Here is a 6,972-nt window from a genome sequence, read left to right as displayed (position 1 = left end):
TGACATGGAAAATTTGCTACAAAAGACATCTTAATATAAGAAATGAAGCTTCCTGGTCTTCTACTTTCTAAAATACCATCTTTTACATACAAATAGTGAACACTTTCAATGTTGAATCCTGATAAGCATTCTGCTACTTCAGACAAAACAAAAATGAATAATGTTCCTCTTAATTCCAATCACACATAAAACATCCAGATACTGGTAATTAGTTTTCATATCATTTGCACTGCAAAAGACAAAAGGGAAATGTACTTTCATTTAAGTTACTGTAAATTCAGAAATTATTGCGTGCAGTTATTATTGCGATTTTGTCAATTTAGAATCAAGTGCGATTTTAGTTTTGCAAAAAAGCAAAAAATCATGTTTAATTCATATTAAATAAACTAGATGTGTCAAAGTGACACAAATGGCCCGTCCCAAAAAGTTAAAAAATCTGCAATTTCAATAACACATGTGAACACAAAAATGATGGTAGTCTCACATATCAAAAATCAGCAAACGAAACTTAAACTTGATCTGTAACTCATCATGGTTAACTCACATACCAAAAATCAGCCCAACATCTGAAGGCGTTAAGAAAAAAACTCTATAATGATTTGTTGCGGAATGACGGAATTACAGAATGACGGACAAGGGTAAAACTACATGGCACCGACAACTTCTTTGCAGGTCCATTAAAAATGAAATGCAAGTTTAAATTATTGCGATTATAACCCTGTTGCATTTTTCACAATAATAAAATCATCACACTAATTTCTGAATTTACAATATATACTTACATATTTCACACAAATACTGAAGTTTATTTAGGCTGTTTCAACTATACTTAATAAACAGCTGCGCCATGAGCGCATGATACTGTTATGATATTGTCATTATTGTATTTATTTATGTTGGCCTGATTTGTGTTGTGTGGCCTGATAGTTGTTTACAGAATAATCTTAGAACTGTGCAGTTTAGAAATCTCTGGAACAATTACAGAATGATTGGAACTTTCCAGAATGATCCTAATAAAAGATGCGTTATATAAACTTCTACATTTTACTAGAAACTTCTGTTGTAACTTTCTAGGATGTTCCATTATAGACTGTTCTAGAATCTTCCATGACAACTATATATATACAGACACTAAAGTTAAACACTCACTCTTGGACTTAGACTTAGACATTGATAGACATTTATATTAATAACATTTGGATTGACACTTTTATTCTACAAACAACATCATACTGGATTGTGACCGTAATATTCAGATTGGATTCCGAAAGATATCCGGATACAGATAAAGATAAAAGATTGGACTCATATTTTGACAGTTAAGTTGACAGTAATATTTGTGTATTACTTCTTGTAAACTTTTGTATAATAAATATTGTTAAATTTTATTATTGATTTGTGTCTTTTGTTGGCTACAATTTAAAGGTGATTTCTGGCCGTAACAGAAATTGGGGGCTCGTCCGGGAGACTGAAAATATCTTATTCAAAATTTTTTTAGTAATTTTTATTATAACTAGCCAACAAAATTCTACAAAATGGCATTTGATGCCGGTAATTTTTTGAAAACGCCAGACCTGGAGAGTTTTGATAATTTAAAGAAAGAGGAATTAGTGTTGCTTGCTAAACATCTGAAATTAGATTTTACAGTATCTATGAGAAAACAAATTATAAAAAATTTGGTTATAGACAAATTATTGGACGCAGAAATTTTAGGTGAAGAGGCTCTTGATCTTAAGGTCGAAAACGTTGACGCTTTAAATTAAAACAGCTTGAATTAGAACATAAACTTAAATTAAAAGAACTGGAAATGAAGGAGACGGAGAAAATAAAAGAACTTGAAATGAAGGAAAGATTGGAAATGGATAAAAAGGAAAAAGAAGATGAATTTAAATTAAAAGAACTTGAAATGAGGGAAAGGCTAGAGATGGAGAAAATGAAAATTGAAATGGTCAAAGAAGAAAGCAACACTAAAGTCCAGTCGAAATCAGAATATTTTGATGCAGCAAAAAATATACGTTTGGTTCCCAAATTTTGTGAAAAAACAGTCGATAAATATTTTCCACAGTTTGAGAAAATTGCTCATAATTTGAATTGGCCAAAGCCATATTGGACTACAATGCTACAAAGTGTTTTTGAGGGTAAGGCCGCTGAAATATACTCCGCACTTCCATCAGAAAAAAGTTCCGATTATGACACGGTGAAACAGGAAGTTTTGAAAGCTTATGAGCTAGTACCAGAAGCATATAGACAGAAATTTAGATCTTATAAAAAGTTTGATTCGCAAACCTATGTGGCATTTGCTCGGGAAAAAGAAGATCTATTTGATAAATGGCTTACTTCAAAGAAAACAGATAACAATTTTGATAACCTAAGACAATTGATGTTATTAGAAGAGTTCAAACAATGTGTTCATTTAGACTTAAAAACACATTTAGACGACAAAACTGTTGGGACAATACATGATGCAGCTGTAATTTCAGATAATTATACCCTTTCACATAAAAGAAGTTTCAAGGGTCAAAATGTTAATACTTCAAGTGGAAATTACAAAAATCAAAGCACTGAGCGTACTAATAGTAAGCCTGTTGCACAGAATAAGAGTCAGTCCAATTATAATATGTCTAGTCCAAAATTTGATACTTTTGAGAAGAAGTCACTGATTTTTGCTTATTGTAAGAAAATTGGTCACCTGATGGCTGATTGTTTTAGACTCCAGAAGAAGAATGAACGAGATAATAAGCCGAAGTCCAGTGCTTGTACGACACCTTATATTACCAGTACGTTGGAATGTCCTGCGAGTCAGGCTTTTAAGTCCAGTTTTTGTGATTACATGGAGGAATATAAACCCTTTATGTCTGATGGGTTTATTTCTATTGTTGATGATACCACTCTTCAGCCTATTAAGATTTTACGGGACACTGGAGCTTCTCAGTCTTTATTGTTAGAAGGTGTGTTGCCTTTGTCCGAGAAGACTTCTGTTGGTGCCTCCGTTTTGTTACAAGGTGTAGAGTTAGGTTGTATAGATGTTCCTCTCCATCGTATTTATCTGACGTCAGATTTGATAACTGGACCAGTTATTGTGGGTGTTCGTCCTAATCTCCCTGTTGAGGGTGTTACATTATTGCTAGGAAATGATCTAGCTAGGAACAAAGTGGTTGCTGAACCAATTGTTACCAGTGAACCGGTGGTGGATGTTAAATCACCTGAAGATGATGCTGAATTCTATCCAGCTTGTGTTGTCACTAGAGCGATGGCTAGAAAACAACAAGATGAGGATTTGCAAGAAAACCAGTTTGATTACATGGACCTTTATGACACTTTCCTAGCCGACATTGAAGGTCCTGGTAGCTCAGAAAAGGCCATAATAAGACCACCTAATGTTAACAAGAATGTAATTCTGCCATGGCCAGACGTAAACAGCCATTCATTAAACAGAAAGAACTTTTTGGAAGAACAAAATAAAGACCCTGAGGTTCTTCAGCTCTGCAAGAGGGCTCAACCACAGGAGGAAGCAGACAAAGTGGCCGAATGCTATTACCATCAAGACGGCATTTTAATGAGGAAGTGGAGGCCTCCTGATGCTACCCCAGAGGAGGAATGGAGAGTGGTATACCAAGTGGTGGTGCCTAAAGTTTATAGACAAGAAATTATTGGTCTTGCCCATGACACCCCCTTGGCTGGACACTTAGGTATAAGAAAGACTTGCCTTAAGATATTGCAGCATTTCTACTGGCCCAGACTTCAAAATGATGTCCCAGAATACTGCAAATCATGCCATATATGCCAGGTTGTTGGTAGCCTAACCAGACAATACCACCAGCACCACTTCTGCCTATTCCAGCTTTTGACGAACCTTTTAGCAGAGTTCTAATTGACTGCGTTGGACCTTTACCAAAGACCAAGACTGGAAATGCGTATTTATTGACAATCATGTGTACATCCACTCGCTTTCCTGAGGCTATTCCGCTAAGAAATATCAAGACACCTACTATTGTCAAAGCACTTATCAAATTTTTCACATTAGTAGGACTTCCTAAGTCTATGCAGTCCGACCAGGGATCAAATTTCATGTCAGGTTTATTTCAGCGAGTCGTGTACCAGTTAGGGATTGCTCAGAATAGCTCAAGTGCGTACCATCCAGAATCTCAAGGTGCCTTAGAACGTTTTCATCAAACATTGAAGAACATGATTAGAACGTTTTGTCTTCAATTTGACAGAGACTGGGATGATGGAGTTCACTTTCTACTTTTTGCAGTCCGAGAGGCTGTTCAAGAATCCCTTGGATTTAGTCCCTTTGAGTTGGTATTTGGCCATACTGTAAGGGGACCGTTAAAATTGATTAAGGAAAAGTGGCTTACTGAACATACTGACTTGAATCTTTTAGACTATGTATCTTGATTTAAAGAAAAATTGTATACTGCTTGTCAAATTGCTCAGAAAAACTTAAAAAATGTACAGAACAAGATGAAAATATGGTATGATAAAGATGCCAGGGACAGAGTTTTTGAGCCTGGTGATAGGGTACTTGTATTTTTGCCAGTCCCTGGACATCCTTTACAGGCTAAATATTGTGGTGCTTATACAATAGAGAGTAAAATCAATGATTTGAATTATATTGTAAAAACTCCAGGTCGGCGCAAACAAAACAGAGTGTGTCATATTAATATGTTAAAACCATATTTTGAGCGTACTAATGAATGTGAGAGTAAACCTGTTGCCACTTTAGGCATGGTTAAATTTGAGAACAATCATGACAAACCAGATGTAATTGAACCACCTTTTAGTTCTAAAACTCTGGAAGAGACATTTAGATTGAAAAATTCAGAAATTTTGTCAAATTTAGACTCAAAGCTTGCACATCTGTCTTTTGATCGTAGAGAAGAAATAAAAACTTTGGTATTTTCTTTTAAAAATCTTTTTCCAGATTTGCCAAACAAAACCACTGCTGTTTGTCATGATGTTGATGTAGGAGATGCTTCTCCAATTAAGCAACATCCTTACCGGCTCAATCCACTCAAACTTGAAGCTATGAGAAAATAAATTAAATATATGCTTGACAATGATATTATTGAGCCGAGTAGCAGTGAATGGAGCTCTCCTTGTCTCCTTGTGCCAAAACCAGATAAAACCTTTCGTTTCGTGACTGATTTCAGAAAAGTAAATTCAGTCTCAAAATCTGATTCCTATCCTATTCCAAGGATAGATGATTGTATTGACAACATTGGTCAAGCAAAATTTGTGAGCAAATTTGATTTGTTGAAAGGTTTTTGGCAAGTTCCATTGACACAGAGAGCTCGTGAAATATCAGCTTTTGTTACACCAGATGGCTTATTTCAATATACTGTAATGCCATTTGGCATGAAAAGTGCACCAGCTACATTTCAAAGAATGATCAATAATGTTATAAAAGATTTAAACTGTTGTTATGCTTATATTGATGATCTAATTGTATGTAGTGATAGCTGGGAACAGCATTTAACACATTTGTATGATACTTTTGATAGACTGTCACAATCAAATTTGACTATTAATCTTGGTAAAAGTGCATTTTGTCAGGCCACTGTTGATTATTTAGGGCATACAGTTGGCCAAGGTCAAGTGAAACCTATTATGGCTAAAGTGGAAGCCATTTCCAATTTCCTCCTCCTACAAATAGAAAACAACTTATGAGATATTTAGGCATGATTGGATTTTACCAATCATGAACAATAACCTTTCTTCAAAAAAACTAAATATCACTAAAATAAAATTTTGAATCAAAACCAAAAAGTATACAGATCTTTAGATTAATATAACAAAGAAATGTGTAAAGTTTTAAGCAATTATCATAAATTGTTTTTGAGATACGGCGTGACATGTAAAAAAACCCTCCCCTTTTTTAAAATATACTACAGTGAGTTGACTGTTAGTGTTGATCTCCACCAATTGCAACTCATCCAAAATTTTGACCAAATTGCAATTTGTTTTATTAAACCAAATTGTTCAACTGGTCAAAATATTGAACAAATTGTTCAGTCAAAATGTGGAAGTGCAAGGTGATAAAATAAAATATACTTACAATCCTATAAGACTTTAACTCCACTTTAATGATGCTTGACAAAATTAGTTTATCAGTTTGTATAGTTATATTATAGTCATTTCCATGCTGAAGAGGAACTGTTTATTTTGAATTGCTATAAAATTGTCCAAACTAAGCTTTCATATAGTTTTTCTTTCTAAAAGTATTCTATATTTATAAGAATCAGATATCATTTTAAATAAAACATCATATATTCAGTAAAATATGTGTGAAATAACAATATGCTATTGATAAGTTTTCAGGGGAGATAACCTAAAATATTATTCTTTTGAATAAAGATTTTTTGAAAGAAAAGTTATTATCTCCCCCATGGAAACTTCCTACAAACATATATTTCAATTTTACACATATTTTACTGAATATGAAATGTTTTAATTCACATAATGTCTGATTCTTATAAATATAGAATACTTTTAGAAAGAACCAGGTGCTCCGCAGGGCACAGCTTTATACGACCGCAGAGGTCGAACCCTGAACAGTTGGGGCAAGTATGGACAAAACATTCAAGCGTGATACAGCTCTGAATTTGGATTGTGATCAAATTTTTGACAATACATGGTTTTTTTTTACACAAAACAAATGTCAAGATTTTACAAATCAATTAAAGATTTCTTCTTAAAACTTTTTAAATCTAAAATTAAATAGTTGACACAGCATAGGTTTCTGACAGAATGAATGTGGTCTAATGAACTTAAAAGTTTTTTTTTGCCTTTGAGCAATTCACTATGCTGTTGAATATTAATCCTCTCAAAAAAATGTTTGAAGAAATTTTCTTTTTATTTATGAAATCTGAAATGAGAAAAATTTAAACCCCCCATTTTTTTTCTCATCCCCGTTTCCCTTTTTCCAAAACTGATATCAATTCAAATTTCTAATGGAGTTTGCAACAATAA

This window comes from Mytilus edulis, chromosome 2 (genome assembly GCF_963676685.1).
Source record: "Mytilus edulis chromosome 2, xbMytEdul2.2, whole genome shotgun sequence".
In the NCBI taxonomy this organism is placed as follows: Eukaryota; Metazoa; Mollusca; class Bivalvia; order Mytilida; family Mytilidae; genus Mytilus; species Mytilus edulis.
The sequence above is the reverse complement of the archived record's forward strand: the minus strand, read 5'-3'. Positions refer to the sequence as shown.